Source organism: Phoca vitulina, unplaced genomic scaffold (assembly GCF_004348235.1).
Source record: "Phoca vitulina isolate PV1807 unplaced genomic scaffold, GSC_HSeal_1.0 scaffold14, whole genome shotgun sequence".
Taxonomy (NCBI): domain Eukaryota; kingdom Metazoa; phylum Chordata; class Mammalia; order Carnivora; family Phocidae; genus Phoca; species Phoca vitulina.
In genome coordinates, this window is record NW_022589717.1 from 42,615,809 (window position 1) to 42,637,160 (window position 21,352).

Here is a 21,352-nt window from a genome sequence, read left to right on the forward strand (position 1 = left end):
CTGTGCTTGATTTAGGAAGTTGGAAAGTTACATCTCCAACCCTATTTTCTTTATACGTATAATGAGGATAGTAATAAGTCTCACCTCATGTGGCTATTATACGATTTAAGCAAATTAATCCACATAAAATGATACCATAATGGCAGGAGTTATTATTAATTATAAGGATTAATATAGAGTATGGGCTGAACTGACATTTTTTAAGAAGAGGGTCTTTCCATGTTTTACTCTTTTAATATTTACTTTCCCGTGACCATAATTAAGAGATAAATGTCTTTCATCTTCCCTCCAATCAAAAATGTTCATTTTCTGGCCCTAATTCACAACATGGTTGTGCCCCAATTTGCCGATTATTTAATTTGTGCATATTCCTTGGATAAAGAGTATTATATTAAAATCCTTGCTCTTCCACTGACATTTGGGTATAATTTGTTTTCCTGGAAACTTGATTTCTTACATGTAATATCAGGGTATTGGAACCTACCTCAAAGAATTGTGAGAAATAAATAAGAATTTATACATATATATTAATATAATATATATTATTTTATATTATAATAAATGATAATTTATAAAATAATCATATTTAATAAAACTCTTTATAATTTACATATAAATTATTATGATGATTCCATAAATGTGTAAAAATTATATAAATATATATATATGGTTGTGGTTACTGCATTTTGTTGCAGTTAGTTCAGCATGTGCCTGAGTCCCTTGAGATACTGATTATTAACCACCTTCAGAGCAGAGCAAGTGCTATTCTCTTCAGAAGCCCCATGGGTACTTAACAAGATACTTAGCTCATGATTGATCTTGAAGAACTGTTTCCTGAATTGAATTTCAAACTGAATCCATCCACCAAGACCTATCACATACACAAATAGCCATGATGTTATTACTGGATTAAACAAGAGAAAATCTTATTCTTTAGACATCAAAAAGTTTTCCAAAGTCATACAGGACAGAAGAATAAGAATTATGTGGCCAATACCAATTCTTCTGACCTTTTATTTCAAAAACATTTCTAAAATTAACATACTTATATACCTGGTTTTGAACAGTATTCTATCCATAATTTGAAGCAGGCATCTAATCCTACCATTTCTGCAGTAAATTTTGTAGCTTTAACAAAGCATGTTTGGAGAAAATCTTCTAGTCTTTTTATTCCAGAACTATGATTTTCTTTAATTTCCTTTTCAATATACAGGAACAAATTATTCCATCTTTCTTCTTCTCTTTTCTCTAGTTTAGCTGTCTCCTTTGATTTTCTTCCATAAGTCCTTCTGCATTTGCCTTCTAAGAGACAAAGAAATAGAACAAAAATTAACAATAAAACAAATGTTTTTAGGATAATACATTTGATATTTTTGAGAGAAATCTTGAAAATCTCAGGCCATTAGTTTACCATTTAGGACATTCAAGTAGCACATCAAATTGGATCTTGAGGTTCCTAAATAAAGTGCAAATGTCTATACTTTATACAAGTATGATAATTTGTCATTCCCTTGTCTGTCTCTTCAGCTATTATTTCCTTAATCCCTTATGCTGAAAATCAGTGTTCTGGCATTCCAAGTCTGTGTGGTTGAGTTTAAGAAAAAAGTCTATTTCAAACTAATATTCAATTGAGATAGATATCATTTATAAGACTAGACAAATTGTGGTATAATCACAAAAACTGCCCAGGCCTGTTGCATGCTGCACTTCATAGAAGAAGAAATAAAGCTTTTGCCCAGTGATTCCCAGAAGAAATCTAATCAGTCTGAATGGGGAAGCAGTTGTATGGTCTAATATCTTAATATCTAGATTACCATATGCAATAGAGAATGCTGCCATAGACAATCTGTGACAAACTTTTCTTTCCAGAACTCAGGGCATGTCCTTCTTCAGATCTCCTTCACCCTCTACCTCCTCTATATGGAAGCAATAGGATCAAGGACTCCTGAGTACCAATGAAGTAATGTTAGCTCCTGAGGAGGAGCACATACCTAACCAGGGGTAAAAGGATATCTTTGGAGAGTGTGGTAGCACCCAGAAACATGATCTTCCTTAAGCACAAAAGAGAATGGAGACTAAGGAAATATTTTCATCCTATATGACAAGGAATATTATTTTTTAAATATGTGTAGCTGCAAGGGCGCCTGGGTGGCTGTCGTTAAGCGTCTGCCTTCGGCTCAGGTCATGATCACAGGGTCCTGGGATCGAGCCCCACATCGGGCTCCCTGCTCAGCGGGAAGCCTGCTTCTCCCTCTCCCACTCTGCCTGCTTGTGTTCCCTCTCTCGCGGTCTCTCTCTCTGTCAAATAAATAAATAAAAATCTTAAAAAAATATATATGTGTAGCTGCAAGCAATGAATAAGCAAAAAGAAAATACTATAGCAATAGTAGATAAAGGACATGAAAGAAAAATTAATAAGGAAGAGACACAAAAGAACTCCAAATTTTGAAAGATACTCATGTCACTGGTGTTCAAAGAATTGAGATTAAAATCCCTGAGAGGATTCCAGGAAGAAAAAGCAGGGACTCTCATATACTCATGATGGTAATTATAGCTGAATGGTCAAAAGGGCAGGTTCTCCAGTCCAACCTGTGTCAGTGACTCACTGTGTGACTTAGCACAGTGTTTTTCACATAAGAGTTTGATAAATTGATAACACTATTATTATTACAGGTATTAGTATTAAAATAAGCATAAAAATTGTTATAGTTTTTTAAATAAGAATGTATCAGTATATATGAGAAATCTTAAAATTTTTCATAGTCTTTGATCCAGCAATTACTTCTTTAAGTAATTAGAAACAGGTAGAAAGATTCATAGCACAGGATATCACAGTAAAGTAATGAAAATATAATAAACAATAATATAAATAAATACATTATAGAAAATAATGCAAATACTAAAAGGAAAATTTTATTTCTAGCTCATTGAAACAGAAGGCTCTCCAAAATACATTGTGTAAGGGAGAAAATAATAAAACCACATGTACATTTTAAAATTTTGTGTATATTTATAAATATGTACAGATTGAAATATTTGGAAGGACAGTCACCCGAAAGTTGATAGATGTAACTTTGAGGGGGTTAAAATTTTAATGATTTCTCACTCTTTTGATACTTTTCCAGATAACCTAAATTTACTAGATGTGTTTGGCCTGTATAATCATTTTTTTTAAAGCTATTTAAAATTTGGGAAACAATGTGCTATTATGGAAGTATAGTTAATAACACAGAAAAATGTCCATTATATGTTGATAGGTGGGGAAATATGTTAAAAATATAGAAAGGGGTTTTTCTTGTAAATAAATACACTACATGAATAAAAATGACAGAAAGGTTATATGTCAAAATGATAATAGTGGTTATCTGTGAGATAACTTTTTTTTCTTATCTATTTTTCCATATTTCAAAAGGAAATAAGCAAATAATAGCATGGCCATATTACAAATTATGCAGCTACAAAATTGTGTTTCAAAAAATTTTTAAAAATATGAAAGGGAAAATGACTACAAAGAAATGCACATGCGAACAGCACTTAACTCTGTATGAAGATCCTATTAGTATGTTTTTCTTCATTACACGTTTCTTCATTTTACAATTATTCCAAAAGGAGAATAAATTATTTTATCTTTTGTAATTCATGGTTAGTATTTAGAGTATACTTGATTTGCAGCTATTTCTTTTTTTTAGAAAAATGAGTTTTTTCTTCTCTAATAACACAAGATTATCAATCTGTACAATGCTGGATATTGTTAATGAGGATCTCACATGGAAAGAGTAGAGCCTTAGGACCCCCACATGACAAAGTCCTACTAGTCAAGAATGTACTTGGTATTTTCTTCCCTTCTGCACAGAAGAATTTTCTGGAGGTGACAGAGATATTTCTCTTAAAATCCTTACTGATCTGTTACATCCTACCAAAGTTTCCAAAGATGTGATAAAAATTATGTAATTTCTGTATTTCTCTTCTTTCTTTGGCATGTTTGGATTTAGCAGTAGGAAATAAATTATTAAAATATGCTGACAATGTTATTTATGAGTCTCATTAATGAAAAAGACTTTGACAGATACCCTTACAACTCACATTAGACTAATTATAAACATGTTAGAGATGGAGATATAGGAACTCAAATTATTTGAGCCATATTTAAATATCTTGGAGGGATCTAAATCAGCATCTGGTATTTGCATTTTCACTTTATTACAATCTACTAGGCATTATGGGTGTATCCCATAGAATAAGTTGATGGTGAGCTTATGCCCTTCTTTTCTTCTGGGCCATCAAAACCACAAGAGAAAACACCAGCTCTTTGGCATTGTTGTGCAATAGCACAAGCTCAAGAACAAAGCATGTGAACACTCCATAAGAGCATTGGATTTGGAAACAGAGTCTCCGAGAACTACCCCAAAATTAAGTCAGAAATAACTGGCTAAAACAATTTAATCAAATTCCAGGTGATATCACAGAGTAGACTTGGAAACAGGATATTATCAATTTTCAGACTACTCTTAGTCTGCAGCAGTACTACATACAACTAAAAGGAGTGTATCCTTTTTCCACACTGAGGCCAAAGCAAATCTTCTAAAATGTAAACCTGATCATGTCTCTCATGTGGTTTGAACATTTCAATGCCTTCCTGTTGCTCTTCTATTATTCAATATCTTCATTAAGGCCTACAGAAGTCTGCATGATCCAGACTCATCTCTCATCACTCTCTGTACTCCGAGCTCATTAGCCACTTCCTGTCATGGCGTCCCTCTACTGACTACATCCTCCCTCGCCCCCACTACCACACACCCCGCTAATCACCTTCATCTTTCAGATTTGGCTTGAAAATTCCCCAATCCTTGTAGCCTACCCTCTTCATACCCTTTACCTAGTTGTAGTATTCGTAGTTTTAAAGAAGTATCTCTGTAATGGTTTGTCCAATATCTGCCTTGCTAGACTGTGAAGCATTACAAGAGCAGAAATATCTTTCACGTTCCCTGTTGTATTCCCAGAACCTGACACAAAGCTGTGCACATAGTAGCTCTCAATTCATAGGATAGATGTTGAATGAGTGTGTCAGAGATCTGCGATACCAATCTGGCTGCCACTTCCCAAGCTATAAGAAATCCTAATTGTGTGCAACTGATTTTTAATTTTTCCTACACTGATTTTCTTGTACCAGTTTGAAATCCAAGAAGAGAACAAGATTACAAAACTATACTGGCCCGTGATATCTTATTGCCAAAATAATTATTAGGTTATTTGAACATTTAAACCTTATTTCACTTAATAAATACAATTACTAAACAATATTTTAGAGCAAATAACTAATGTAGTTAGTAATTTTGGAAACAATGACAATATAACATGATTAATGAAGGCATTGGGCCTTACAAGATAATACAACAGGAATTTTTAACCAAGAGGAACAAAGAACTAAAGAAACTTTAATAATAATATGTAAATATGTTGTAGCAACTTAAGAAAAATAAAAAGCTAAAGATCCTGTCTAGACAAAACAGCTTTTTACCCCAATAGATCAATTGAAATATCATTTTTCATACTATAGAAACTAGCTTCTTTCCAGTTCTGCTGCAAAAGGTTGGGAGTTTGTATGGTGGCAGAGAGAGTAAAGAAGAGTATAAATTCATTCATCTCAGATGAGTCTTTTATTTTTCTGATATGTATGATGTAATTCTTTAATAAATAAGAATTGAAAATGTTTACTAGATATTAGTTATATTTACCATTACTGTTGCACCTAGTCCTTTCAAAATCATCACTGAGGGGTCTAAAAGAATGCCAGTGTGTGAGTTCATCACATTCTCTCCTCTTAAAAAGAGATAAAATAGCTGGATCATCACTGGGGAAAAAAAAAAATTGAAAGGCATACAGTATAATATACATGATTTTGTTTTATTTTCTACTTTAAAAAGTTCTAGCCATGAACTTATTTAATGGGTCTCCATCTTTAATTTTATAACTATGAATAAGCAAAATAGGTTTTAAAAAACTTAATGTATTTCTTGAAGAAATAGTTAAGAAGGGGGCAGGAATTCTGTAAAATTGTCTCTATGGTGATAAAAAGAACATGTTAAGAATTTATTTGTATGTGGGATTTAATTAAGTACCAAATAATGTTGAAGGAGATATGGCCTCACTGATAAAACATGATATTTCTGAAATGGAAAGACCCTTCTGGATTATTTTAGCTTGTTTATTTGTGGGGGTATGTGTGAATTTGTAAAATATTTCAAACATGGAGAAAAGATTCGAGAAAAAAGACACCTGTGAACGTATTATTCATTCCTTCCAAACTATTCGCTGAATTCCTGCTATGTGCCAGCTAGTCTTCCAGATTCGGAGACTACATCAGTGAATAACACAGACTTTAAAAAGTCAAAAAAACATCTCTATGAGTTTATATACTAACAGAAGTCTACAGAAAATAAAGAAATATAAAGGCAGAATATATACTATGCCAGATGATTAAAAAAAGCATGAAGGAAAAAAATAAAGCAGGGAGACAGAATAGTGAGTTCTGGGAGGCAGAGATGGTGTGATTCTAAGCAAGATGGTCAGGAAAAGCCTTGCCGAGAAGGTATTTGAGCAATGGGTTAAAGGTTGGTTGAGTCAGAAAAATTTGACCAAATAGAACAGCAAGAAGGTTGAGAGGTGGGAGAGCAACTGTTGCTTTCAAGAAACACAGTGGCCAAGACATGGAAACAACTTAGATGTCCATCAATAGATGAATGAATAAAGAAAATGTGGTGCACATATACAGAATATTACTCAGTCATTAAAAAGAAGGAAATCCTGCTATTTATGACAACATAGTTAGACCTTGAGGGTGTTATGCTAAGTGAAAAGAGCCAGACCAAGAAAAAAAAAAAAAAAACCCTAAACAAAAAGCAAGCTTATAGAAACAGAGTAGTTTGTTGGTTGCCAGGGGCTAAGGGATGGAGAAAATGGAAAGATGTTGGTCAAAGGACACAAACTTCCATTTTTAAGATGAATAAGTCCTGAAGATCTAATATATGTCATGCTAAGTAAGTTAACAATACTGTTTGATATACTTGAAAGTTGCTAAAAGTGTAGGTCTTTTTTTTTTTTTAAGATTTTATTTATTTGAGAGAGAGAGAATGAGAGAGAGAGAGAGCACGAGAGGGGGGGAGGGTCAGAGGGAAAAGCAGAGTCCCCACTGAGCAGGGAACCCAATGAGGGACTCAATCCAGGGACTACCAGAATAATGACCTAAGCCAAAGGCAGCCACTCAACCAACTGAGCCACCCAGGCACCCCAAAAGAGTAGGTCTTAAATGTTCTTACAACAAAAGGCAATTATGTAAGGTGATGGATGTGTTAATCTAACCTAATTATAGTGATCATTTTGCAATATATACATGTATCACAACATCATACTTTATACCTAAAACTTACACAATGTTATATGTCAATTATATCTTAAAAGCTGGGCGGGGGGGATGGGGTGAGTAGGAGGGGTTGTGAGTAGAAACAGAAAGGAGGCCAACATGGACAGGGCCAGAGACCTTGGGAGAGATTAGTAGGAAATGAGGTCAAAGAGATAAGAAAGAGGGACTCCTGGATGGCTCAGTCGGTTAAGCGTCTGCCTTTGGATCAGGTCATGATCCTCGGGTCCTGAGATCGAGTCCCACATCAGGCTCCTTGCTCAGCAGGGAACCTGCTTCTCCCTCTGCCTACCGCTCCCCCCTGCTTGTGCTCGCTCTCTCTCTCCGACAAATAAGTAAAATCTTAAAAAAAAAAAAAGAAGTGAGGGAGTAGTTTTTGGAGGATAGAGAGCAGTGGATCCCAATAGTCCTTTTAATCTGAGTGAGTTGAAACTCCTTGGAAGGCTTTGAGCAAAGGAGAGAAATAATCTGATTTTCCCCCCATAACATCACTCTGGCTGCTGTGTTGAGAACATAGTGAAAGAGGCAAAGGCAGAAATAAGAGACCGGTAAGGGGCTATTGCAATAATCAGGAGATGATGGTAGATTGTATAGGACATGCAGGATAGGCAGAAGCAAGAAAAGGAAATACTCTCCATGGACTTTGAAGGAGGAGAAATGAGGTTGACTGATAGACTGGATGGGATATGAGAAATACAAAAAGAAGTCAAGGATGATTCCAAGAATTCCGGCCTGAGAAACTGGAAAAAAAGAGAAGGTAGAGATAGAAAACACTGAGGGAAGACCAGGTTCCCGTGAGATCAGGAGTTGGCATTTCCACAGAGTTTGGGATGTCTATGAGACATCCAATTAGAATCAGGAGTTTAGAGACTTGAATCAAGGTACAATTTTGGGAATTTATAGCAAAAATGCTGGAGATATGAATTCAAGATTTGCTGATATTATAGCAAAAAAAAAAAAAAAAAAAAGGTATTTAAAACCATGACACTAGGTGACCAAAGGAATGATCACTTACTTAGTCAAATGTTAATGGTTTTCTAGGTTTGCTTCAGATCTTATTTGTTTTAAAAAAAATAAAGCATTGCAGATATATTTTAAACCTCCTAGTTACCTCTGAGAAACCCTTCATCTCTCTCCCAAAAGTAACTGCTACCTTGTATTCATCATGCCCAGGCATATTTACATACCATTGCTAAACAGACTGCACATAAATCAAATCATAACAGGTATATCATTCTCTAACTTTCTGTGTTGCATTAACAATACGCTTTTGAGGGGCGCCTGGGTGGCTCAGTTGTTGGGCGTCTGCCTTCGGCTCAGGTCATGATCCCAGGGTCCTGGGATCGAGGCCCACATCGGGCTTCCTGCTCTGCGGGAAGCCTGCTTCTCCCTCTCCCACTCCCCCTGCTTGTGTTGTCTCTCTCTCTGTCAAATAAAATCTTTAAAAAAAACAACAACAACAATACGCTTTTGAGATTCATGCATGTTGATATGTGTGTGTTTGTGTGCAGTTATTTCTTTTTATTGTGAAGTGTTGCATTATATTAATTTCCCAAAATTTACTTCTCATTATCCTACTGCTGGATATTTAGCTTACTGCAACAAACAATGCTACAATGATAATTAAAGCAATTTTTCCTTATGCAAATATACAAGAGTTCCTCTCATTAAACTGCAGTTTGTAGAGAATGTACATCTTGAATTTCACTAGGTTTTACCAACTTCTATTTCTAGGTCAATGTTTAAACAATGTTTCCAGGGGCGCCTGGGTGGCTCAGTTGGTTAAGCAACTGCCTTCCGCTCAGGTCATGATCCCGGAGTCCTGGGATTGAGTCCTGCATCGGGCTCCCGGCTCAGCAGGGAGCCTGCTTCTCCCTCTGACCCTCACCTCTCTCATGCTGTTTCTCTTTCTCCCGCTCTCTAATAAATAAATAAATAAAATCTTAAAAAAATAATAAAAAATTAAATAAATAAGCAATGTTTCCATTGCTTCCCTAGATTGTTTCCATTGCCACACATCTTCCCCATCTCTCTGTCTTGTAAATTTTACCAAAACGAAGGGTGTTGAATAACGGCCAATTGTAGTTTTAATTCTAATTAAATCTTCATTTCCTTGATTAACAGTGAAGTTAAACATCTTTTCACAGTTTTATTGGCTATTATCACACTTGCTCTTCTATTAAATAACTGCTTCTCTTCTTTTGTTCTTTTTCTTCTTTCTCATTCATCATTTTCTTATGAATTTTAGGAATTCTTTATACTAAATCCTTTATATTAATTCTATGCTGGTTATATACATTTTAAATATCTCCACAATTTTTGTCTTACAGTATTTAATTTTAATATTGTCAAATGTATCACATGTTTCTTAATGATGTAAGTTTTATATAGCATTTGAATGCTCTGAATACATCTACCCTGAGGTCATAAAAATATTTTCCTATATTTTCTTCCACAAGTGCAACTGTTGTCTTTCACATTTAGATTTCTACCAACTTAAAACTTATTTTGTTGCATAGTGTCATCTAGGGATAGACTTTCATTTTTTAAAAAAACATATAATATTTGCAGAATAATTTGTTATTTTCCCCATGATTTGTTTTGTCATACCTGCCATATATGCAATAGGTCGGATCACCTTTGCTTCCAAATGCACCAATCTTCTTGTGAGACCACTAATGTTCACACTCTCCCCACCATACACATTTCAGCATTCCTTGTCTCTTCACCATTAACTGCCTAAAAGACCCATCCCTAGAATGATGGTTAATATTTGGACTACCTAAACCACATTTAAAACTAGTTTCTATAACCTCAACAAACCTTTTCACTGTATTTTCTAGACCTTAGGGACTGTGATCAATAATTCCCTATATCCATAAACTCTGAATATTCCTTTTACCCAACTGTTCCTGACTAACACCTGACTCTTTCCTGAGGATTTTTCTGCTTCCTTTGCTTCTTCTTTAAGTCTGGCTAATTTTTCTTCATTTTCTTCATCCCTTACTATTGGGCCCAGAGGCAATTTAATACAGTCCTTGTTCTTCTTTGCTGTTTCAAGACCTCTTTTTCCCTTTCTACTCCATTGAAATACATGCTTCTGATAAAAGACCGATAGATTTGGCAAATAAAAATGTAGGACAAATTTGAATTTCAGATAAAAAATGGATACATTTCAGCATTAATATCCCTCATGCAGCCTTACTTCAGTGTCAATTTCAAAAACCCTTCCCTGCTGTTATCCTCCTTGCTATGCCCTTTCTTTCACTGAAGATATAAAAATGTCTTTCCCTTAATCATCTTCTTCTCTCATTTGTTCCTGATGATTTCAAAATCCACACTGATGATTCATTTCACATCTGGCCTTTAAATTCTGTATCTTGGCTACCACAACACCTCAGCCACTCACTCCCTTAACTTATCATGCCCATTATAGAGAATAAAGGTAAAAGAGGTATCTTTACATGCGAGGGATGAAGGAAAGTTGTTTGAAGAAATTTTTTAATGTTTTTAAAATCATAATCAATTTTGTATAAAGAAAATTCACTAAAATTCTCATTAAAATTTATTTCCCAGTATGAATTTTAATCATGCATGTACAGCATATACAACAGTAAATCCAGCTCATTATACCCAGTAATACAGAAAATAAATACCACAAACAAGGCAAAGTTTTTCTATAAGTACTTTCTTAGAAAAGGTAGTTCTGACAAAATATCTCCAGCATAATCTTCTATAATCTCAATTATCAGGGGAATGAGTCCTGATCTATAATTTTCTTGATTTGATTCTGGTAGTATTTAGGAATACACTTAATATTTGAACACAGAACTCTAAAGAATTTACCATTGTGATGCAAGTGTTTCTAAAAGAACAAAGCTAAACATTTTCAGTATTTATTGCAAAATAAATAATACTTCAATAGAATTGTTGCAAATCAGGATGTTTAAATAAAATTTATATTACACCTATTAAATCACAATGTAAAAATATATTGAGTGAACTGATGTAGAATTTCCTTTCAACTGCAGTTGAACACATTTGAGAAATGTCAAAAGATCACCATGCAATCTGGAAAAGACAAGTATTTATTCTGAGCCACAGTAAAAAATATACCTATTTTTTCCATAGACCAAAGGAAGCAAGTTGTAAAGTTTATAAAAATTTTCTAAATTTAATCATCAGTATTAATAAGATGAAAAGTAATAAAGTTAATTCTGTATCTCTGAAGAGTTGAAACTTAAAGAACCTTTATATATTTCATTTAAATCCCAAATAAAGTTTTTCTACATAAACAGCCTGGTCTAATCTGTCAATCACAATCCCCTGAGATCTATTTAAATACAAGCTGGTTTCTGCAAATATGCTTTAGCAAAACTATTACTTTTTATAGAAAATACACTAAAGATAGTACTACAAGGTATCTTCTCTGTCTGGCTGTGGAGACAGACAGACTTGCATCCAAATCTTCTCTCTACCATGAATTTGCTCTGTGATTTAAGACAACTTCCCAAGATCTTATCTGTTAAATGAGAATGACACTAATATGAGTGGGGCTGTTTTGAAAACCAAATTCAGATATCATGTGAAGGGCAAATCACAATACCTGACAGAATGGGTGCTTAATAAATATTAGCTCCCTTTCTCATGTTCTCACTTAAATAAACAAATAAAACAAGAGGAAGGCAAAGAAGGTGCTATAGGTATGGCAGCTAATCAGCAGGACCAATGCTGCAAAAAGACAAAACTTTAAAGGGCAAGATCTATTTTCTGTACAAGGATTATACAGCTAATCTTTTTCTGTCCTGAATGAGATCAACTTGAAAACGTTGTCAGCACTTCTTGGTGACGTGGATCTTCCTGTGTAAGAAATGGTCTGGACGTTGTCCTCAAGGGCATGGGTCTCCCCAAGTTATCACCCCCTGAGAGTGTTAAGACCGCGAGCCACAGCTTCTGATATTCCTGCATCAAACTGTCACTCAATCCTAAATTTAGAAAATATATTCAAACTATAATTAAAGTCTGAGTGATAGTCACCATGTTTTTTGTTTTATGAGTATATAAATTATTTCATAAGTTTATGTCTGTATCTCATTTGGGACGCTTAAAAGAAAATAGAATAGGTCCTGGCATATTTTTCATGTTGGAACTAATGTTATAAGACAGTAAAGTATCTTTGAACTTGTTACTGGTGTTGCTATATTTTTCTCTCATTCAGAAAACAAAACCAGATAGGTCAATGAGAAGGGAGCCCATGGCTCCAATATGGTAAGTGAAGGAGTCAGGAATCAATATCATGCTGAAAGTCATGCTGGGTGAAGTGGGACAGGGCTCTTGAACTGTCCATCCTCCTCCTTCAGATAATACTACTCCAATCTGACACTCCTCTTCAGTTTTCATAGAAACAACACCTTTTTTAAAAATGATCAACAGCAAATTTTATTATGTATGCAAAATATCTGATTTAGGAAAGATAACACAATGAACGGTAACAACTGTCTAGTATTCTAGGGGTAGCTCCTATAGTTTCCTTCAATTTAACCTCCTTTTTCTTTTTTCTCAAATAGCTCACATTATCTCATAGTTAGTTACTAGACCTTCAATAGAACCACTTACCCCTTGTGAAAATACAGATTTTCCACAGAAAATATCTGTGAAGAAAGCTTCCCACCCAATTGTAGTTAAGTGATGAATAGTCAACTGTAATTACTTGTCAAATACAATTCTGACCCATTCACCAAAAAAATGAATAAAAGACTTAATTATACAGTTATTTAAAACATACCTCTACTGTATTAAATATGATAATAATAAGCAATATTCTTCCACAAAATATTATCAGTTAAGTCAGGCAGGCCAGTGAAATTCACATTCCAATTATGTCTAGCCTCTAATTGTTTTAGGATGAAAAATTCACATTTCTTTAACTGAGAAAAATAAAACAAAATGGTAACCTGCTAAATGGGAGAAGATATTTGGAAATGATATATCAGGTAAGAGGTTAATACCCAAAGTATATAAAGAACTTATTCAACTCAACACCAAAGAAACAAATCTGCTTTAAAAATGGGAAGTGAACCTGAATAGACATTTATCCAAAGAAGATATACCGTCCAACAGACAGGTGAAAAGATGCTCAACATCACTAATCACCAGGGAAATGCATATCAAAACCAAAATGAGATATCACCTCATATCAGTCAGCATTACTAGTATCAAAAAGACAAGAAATAACAAGTGTTGGTGAGGATAAAGAGAAAAAGGAACAGTCAATGCACTGTTGGTGGGAATGTAAAGTGGTGCAGCCACTATGGAAAACAGCATGGAGGTTCCTCAAAAAATTAAAAATAGAAATACCATATGATTCAGTAATTCCATTGCTGAGTATTTACCCCAAGAAAATCAAAACACTAACTCAAAAAGGTATATAGATCCCTATGTTTATTTCAGCATTATTTGCAACAGCCAAGATATAGAAGCAGCCCAAGCATTCATCAGTTGATGAATGGATAAAGAAGATGTGGTATATATCTACAACAAAGTATTACAAAGCCATAAAAAAAAAATGAAATCTTGCCATTTGCGATGACGTGAATGGAGTTAGAGAGTATTGTGCTAAGCGAAACAAGTCAGTCAGAGAAAGACAAATACCATGTGATTTCACTCATATGTGGAATTTAAGAAACAAAACAAATGAATATTGGAAGGGGGAGAAAGGAAAACCAAGAAACAGACTCTTAATATTGGAGAATAAACATGGTTATGGGAGAGGAGGTGGGTGGGGGATGGGTTAAACAGGTGATGGGGATAAAGGAGGGCACTTGTTGTATGTAAGTGATGAATTACTAAATTCTACCCCTGTAACTAAAATCGCACTGTATATTAACTAACTGGAATTTAAATAAAATTGGAAAGAAAAAAAAAGAAGTCAGACAGACAAAGACAAATACCCTATGATTTCACTTATTTGTGAAATCTAAAAAACAAAACGGAAAAACAAAAACAGACATAAATACAGAGAACAAACTGGTGATTGCTGGAATGGCGCAGAATAGGTGAAATAGGTGAAGGGAAATAAGAGGTACAAACTTCCAGCTATAAAGTGAATAAGTCATGGGGATGAAAAGTACAGCATAGGGAATATAGTCAATAGTATTGTAATAACATCATATGATGACGGATGGTAACTACACTTACCATAATGAGCACTAAGTAATGTACAAAACTGTTGATTCACTATACCTTACACCTAAAACTAACATAACATTGTATGTCAACTATATATCAAGAAAGAAATAATAAAATTTTAAAAATAAATGAATTATTTTAAAAATGTTTATGGCATCATTTCATTGGTTAGACCTAAATAAAACACAAGTACATACCAGACGGGATTTCTTAAGTATACAATGGAATGTCATCTGCATGCACAGTGATACTGTGCTGACAGCAACTAGATAATAAAATCAACAATGTAGTTTTACAACTACACAACCGTGCTTTAATGTATTGTATTATATGGGTTTCTCAATATTTCACACAGACATTGCTTTAGCTTCATGTAACTTAGTATCCTTTTATCTTATACTGTGCTAAGGCAATGGGAATAATTCTCTTAGCAGGCTTAAGTTATTATAACAACATATTACATGATGTTTGAATAAGGGACAGGCAGGGACTAGGTAGGGAGAGATAGGTATGGGGCTATGGGATCAGGCTTACAAAAATCCCAAAAATGTGGATGTGTAAGGAAACCAGAGATAAGGAAACAAACCAGACCATCCTGTCCTAGGTGTCGGAGGTGGGGTCTTGCTATAACAGCTACTTGTGACCAACAGAGAATTTACTGGACCTTAAAAAGGAAGTAAGCCATTGAAGGTGTTATCACTAGTCCTTACTCCAAGGTGCTATCAATAGAGATGTTAAAATGATTTAAGTTCCCTGGTTAGCTTTCTATAAAAGACCAACCCTAAAAGCCCTCAGTGGCAACCCTCTCGGGACCCCTCTCACTCCTGAGAGCTTTTTCTGTATCTTCACTTAATAAAATTCTATCGATTTACTCACTCTCCTTTGTCTGTGAGATTCATTCTTCAACTCCATGAGACAACAACCTCATGTTCTTTGGTTAAAATCCACTCCAAAATGTATCCTTTTTCTTGAGCTAAGGTGTCAATCCAAAATGAGATTGCAATAAACTATACAAAAATAATATCAAACTGGGAAACACTATGCTAAATATGGAAACTAAGATTCTTTAGTTTCACAATAGCTGACAAATGACTTTTACATTCCTTTTTCTCTGTTTTAATTAACGAAGTATAAACACACAATTTATGTAAATTATTACCTTAATGTAAATGTATATCAATAGTATTGTTTCTTCCAAGAAATGATACTATTATCTGGAATTCTTAGGAATATGTATCATTTTATATGTGGCTGAAATACTTTCTCTTGTTGAGTACTTTTATATATGATGGAACTATTTTTCCTAGAAACATTCATTGTTTGCTGGTAGCAATTTTTAAGATGCATATTAAAAAAAAAGCAGTATCTGGAAAAGCAAAGTATTATGCCTTTAAACTTTTGCCTTATTGAATTTAAAATGTTTGTGAATTTCCATGTAGTTGACTTACCATTTTTAGAAATGGTATAAGTGTTCTGTCCCAAATAGAAGTAATAATTTTATTCTTCGCTCTTTGAAACAGAGGTAAGTATTGAAGGAAAATCTCACTAAGGCAGTACATTCTGCAAAGATCTGCTGCTTCATTTAGTGTTGGTGATTCCTCGAGTCCTAGAAAAACATGAATTTAGAAAGTATCAACCTACAGATAGACAATGTAAAAATTCAGATATGCAATAACAGTATCTTAAAGTATCTTATCCATAGCTTTCCCATATGATAGATTTATTTTTTCAGAATCATTTTAAGAAAAAATTTAATAAGCATATAATTTATTTTTCTAAGCAGTATAACTAGTCATTTTGCCTGAGTGAAGATTTTTCAAAATAAATAGGGCCTAGCATTCACTGTATCTAATACTTGCATTTTTTTAAATTAATTTATTTATTTGACAAAGAGAGACACAGTGAGAGAAGGAACACAAGCAGGGGGAGTGGGAGAGGGAGAAGCGGGCTTCCCGCTGAGCAGGGAGCCCGATGCGGGGCTCGATCCCAGGACTCTGGGATCATGACCTGGGCCAAAGGCAGACGCCTAATGACTGAGTCACCCAGGTGCCCCTAATACTTGCATTTTTTAAAATGGTGGAGGATGGTCACCCATTAGAGGTATGTCTACTATGTATTTATTTACAATCTCAAAGCAGCAATACAAGAAAAGTGATAAGCTTCATATTGTCATACATGTTCCTATGTGGAAGACCAGGGCTGAGTAGGAGATAAGATCTCTATACCAGCAGAAACAAACAAAAAAAACTTGGGTTGTATCCCAACTCTGCCCATCAATTAGCTGTTTCACTCTTATTCACCTATAAAGCAGGATAACAAGAATATCTAATGTGCTAAATGGCTGTAAAAATTAATGATAATGTGAATAATGAACCTGGTATGAGCATATAATAAAGACTCAATAAAAGTTAACTGCTATTAATAGTAATATCACCATTATTATTGGTCTTCTTAACAGAAAATGTGCGTTCTAAGCAACAGAGTAGATGGCGAGATATCTTGATCACCACCATAATCATTGCCACCAGTAACACCTTTCCTAAGAGCTTTTATAAAAGCTAAATCTCCTGTGTGATATTACCACCTATGCCTTGAAATTGGCCTATGAAATTTCAGCAGCAGTGAGGATCAGCTGAGTCAAGAATAAATAGATATTTATTCTCACCATAAGGGAAAAAAATCTTAACTTGTTTTGAAAAGAGCCCTATATGCTTTCATAAAAATATGATCAATATACTTATACCAATGTTTATTAAGCAAACACATAACAAACACATATTTTCTGTTTGATGATGAGGTTACACCTTTGGCTACTACTCATAAGCACTGTCACATCTTTAAAAGTAAAATTAAATATTAATTTTTGAAGGAATCTCACCTGTGTGTTATGATTTTTGATGCATGTATTTAGGCTTTCACAGTCTTGTGCATCATGTAACTTTTTTTACAGAGTTTTAGTATCACAGAGCCTGAAACAGAGCAAAGGACACTTCAGCTGTCAGCTCCTTCCAGCCACAGATTCTGAAGCAAGGACAAGGTTTGATGCACCTACAATAAAATTTTTTTTAAAGCCTAGTGATTACAAGAGACAATATTCAAAGCCTACGTGATATTTAACCCTAGAAAAAGGAGTTTCTTTTTTTTTCCATTAATAATATCAATATTAAAATTTAATCTTTAAAAAAATTAAAGAAAAAGTATCAAAGAAATGCCTAAGAAGTGAAAAGAACAGTTGGAATATGTCTAATGGAAAATGAGAATGCACTGTATCTCACTAGGTTCTAAGCGCCATTTTAATATTAACAACTATTTCTCCTCCAGATCTGTATACTTACTAATAAGTCTACATAAGCCATGACTAATTTGCAAGTCTCTGAATAATTAATCTGTAAATTCCTTAGTGCTGTCAGGTCAGACATTTTTCAGTGGCCACAAATGAGACAAATACTGTGTATTTATCTGATGTTCAACAGCTATCTTCTCATAGGTTAGTAATTATGAACTACTACCACTAAACAATATTATCACTACAATGTCTGTATTTGGGGAAGGTTGGAAAAGTGCAAAAAATTGAAAAGTTCAGCAAGATAAATAAATAAGAGCAGGAGGTAGCTATACAGACTTAAGAAATCTTGCTCTGTCTTTGGCAGGGTATCACGGTCTCAAAAAACTTAGCTTCTCCTAAAAACTTACAATGTTAATTAGACAAGTCACTGAACCTCATTCATTCATTTAAAGATGTTTGTTTAGTGTCTACATATTATGTAGGGTTTATAGGAATTTTATTCTAAGATTGATTAACACACTTCCACAGAGTTATGAGTAGAGTGATAACATGACATCATATTTATATTTTTAAAAGATCACTCTGATTACTGTGTAGAAAGTAAATCATGTGAGATCAAGAACAGAAGGAGAAATATAAGTAGGTTAATGTATGCTAGCCTACTGCATTTGTCCATGGAAGAGATGATAGTCTTAAATTAATGTCATAGTGATGGAGATGGTGAGAAATTGGTGCATAGTGACAGGATGACTGGTGAATGACATGTGGGGTATAAAGAAAAGAGTGAAGTCAAGGACACCTCCCAGGTTTTTGTCCTAAACAACTATAAGAATAGAGATGCCATTAACTGACATGGGGAATACTCCAAGGGAGTGGGTTTGGGGTAAGGATCTGTTTAAGCCATGTTAAGTTTGCAGTGCCTATTAAAAATTAATGTGGAGATGCCTAATAAGTTGCTAGATACAGGAGAAACTAAATATCTTGCTTGTAAGCATATTTAATCCAGAGTCATAGGACCCTGATTACATCATCACATCATATCTACTCTTCCAAAAAGAATGATCTGTTGAAGGGAAAACAATGTCAGATGATGTGTTTCAAGAAACCAAAAGGGTAGAATAACTATTAACTTAGGTCATATTCTTCATGAGAGATTACCAAAGAATCAATTACTTAGCTTCCATTGATTAGCTCTATAGATATCTTTCCTCTCCAAAATACTGAAAAACTCTTATCTTCTTAGAATAAAATTCCTCAGTGGTCCTTCGTATATTTTAAAAATAAAAGTTTGATATCTTAAAATTAACACAGTAATTGTCTTCAATTTTAGTGTATATTTTATACAAAGTTAGGTTTTTGTTTTGTTTTGTTTTTTTCTTTTTAGAAAATGACTAGGGTTCAGGCTCCTGGCTCAGTGGGGAGCCTGCTTCTCCCTCTGCCTCTCCCCCTGCTCATGCTCTCTCTCTCTCTCAAATGAATAAATAAAATTTAAAAAAAAGAAAAGAAAAGAAAAGAAAATGACTAGGGTTTTGTAATCAATAAATTTAGCAAGGCTCTTCCTGCTTCAGTGCTATGCATCTTGATGGAGAATACATCCTAAAGATGTAAGTCTATATAATCAGTAAGAACATGGATGCTGTGAAAGGAAATGTTTGTCTTCCAGAAGCAACAAATCATTAAAGCTATATTTCCTAGATGCTGAACTTTAGTTTCCAAATAAATGTGTTATTACCTTTCTGCATGTCTCCCAAGTTTAGTTTCAAATAACCATATTTCTGTTTCCTGTGACTTCTGGTAATCAATTATGTAGGCTGGCAAGGCATGCCGTAAATGTTTTTCATTCTAAAAAACAAAACACACAAGTAAATATTCTGGATCAAATAAAAATGCATATTACAAACCTCTAATGAAATGAAATACAAGGTGGAAAATAATGTTCATGATCATTCAGCTACAGAAAAAAAATCAGTTCAAGAGAAATAGATTTTCAGTCTTTTGGCTTGGACTGTTCATTGTTGGGTTATTCGAATATAAGAAGAAAATTTTAAATGCATTTATTTCTAATAAACCAGCCATTAAGAAATTACTGGTCTTAGTAGTAGTATAATTGGTTTGTATTTCCCCACACTGGTCTCTTATTAAGAGAAAGAAAGAGGGGAGCCTGGGTGGCTCAGCCATTAAGCATGCTCCCTGCTCTGCAGGAAGCCTGCTTCTCTCTCTCCCACTCCCCCTGCTTGTGTTCCCTCTCTCGCTGTGTCTCTCTCTGTCAAATAAACAAATAAAATCTTTAAAAAAAAAAAAAAAGGAAGGAAGGAAGGAAGGAGAGAGGAAGGAAGAGAACTGAAGAAAGAGAGAGGAAGGAAGAGAGAAAAAGGGAAGGAAGGAAGGAAGGAAGGAAGGGGAGAGAAAGGGGGAGGAAGAAATAAGTGATATTCTCAACCCTTGATATTCATAGCTATCTATTTTTAATGGACATAACCATTCAAAATAGCTACAAAAAAAGTACTAACAAATAAGATAATAAAATACTTTCCTTATCATTTTTCTTAATTTTTAAATTTTTATCTTTTTATCTTAATTTTAAAAGAATACAAATATCACAGATCATAATATATATGCACTTATATATACAAAATATATACACAAAAAGTATACATATGTAATACATAGGAGTATATAAGTGAGTATGTGAATGTGTGTATGTGTATTTACACATTTATTTACAAGACACTGACTGAGAATTTCCCACTGTGATCCTCAGATGTCCTTGGCCTCTCTGAGTTTTTTCTCCCCATTGCCTCTTGTATGTGAACTTTGTGCATAGTTTTCCTCCCCATCTCTCAAAATTGCTCATACAAAGGCTTAATTCCCAAGAACTTCAACTAACCTCTGTTGCTAAAGCCATATAAAAATATCTTTGCCCTCCTTCCCTGTGTTAGAATGCTCCTTCGGAGTCTTTTTATACTCAGAATTTTCAAATGAAGACTTATGCTATTGGTTCTCTAGTTAATTTTTCCCATATTATATCATTCATTTCTCCTGAGCAATTTAACCTAACTTACCATTTCAAAAAACCATTTGTGAACATAGCAACTTGAGGCACAGTATCCACAAATTGTAAGGACATCTGACTATTCCCAAAGGCTGCCGAATATTGATTTTCTTCTAAAGAATATGAATGATAAAAATGTTTGAACATAAAAAAAAGTCTGTTTGATGAGGTGTTATTCCCCTTTCTGAGACAATTAGGAAATATGGTTAACATTCTGTAAGAAATACCTCCCATTCTGTTGACAGACAATTGCAAAATTCTGTATGATAGTGACATCAGCATTGTGTCCTAAATGTTGAATCAATGTAGTACAAAGTGCCAGAAGTTCAAGTAATTAAAATACATATTTTCTGTGTCCTGTAGAGAAAGGAAACCAGTATTAATATTCAAGATAAAAGTAGAGTAACTA

General features: G+C 34.2%; 1 long non-coding RNA gene across 1 annotated transcript; it reads right to left on the bottom strand.

Moving 5' to 3' along the window:
* Positions 1 to 1,115: 1,115 nt before the first annotated feature.
* LOC116637509 lies at positions 1,116 to 19,718 on the bottom strand. The gene is made up of 4 exons (XR_004300495.1): positions 19,624 to 19,718; positions 17,484 to 17,574; positions 16,054 to 16,211; positions 1,116 to 1,302 (listed from the first exon to the last, which is right to left on the bottom strand). It is a non-coding gene; the product is annotated as an uncharacterized LOC116637509 (long non-coding RNA).
* Positions 19,719 to 21,352: the final 1,634 nt, after the last annotated feature.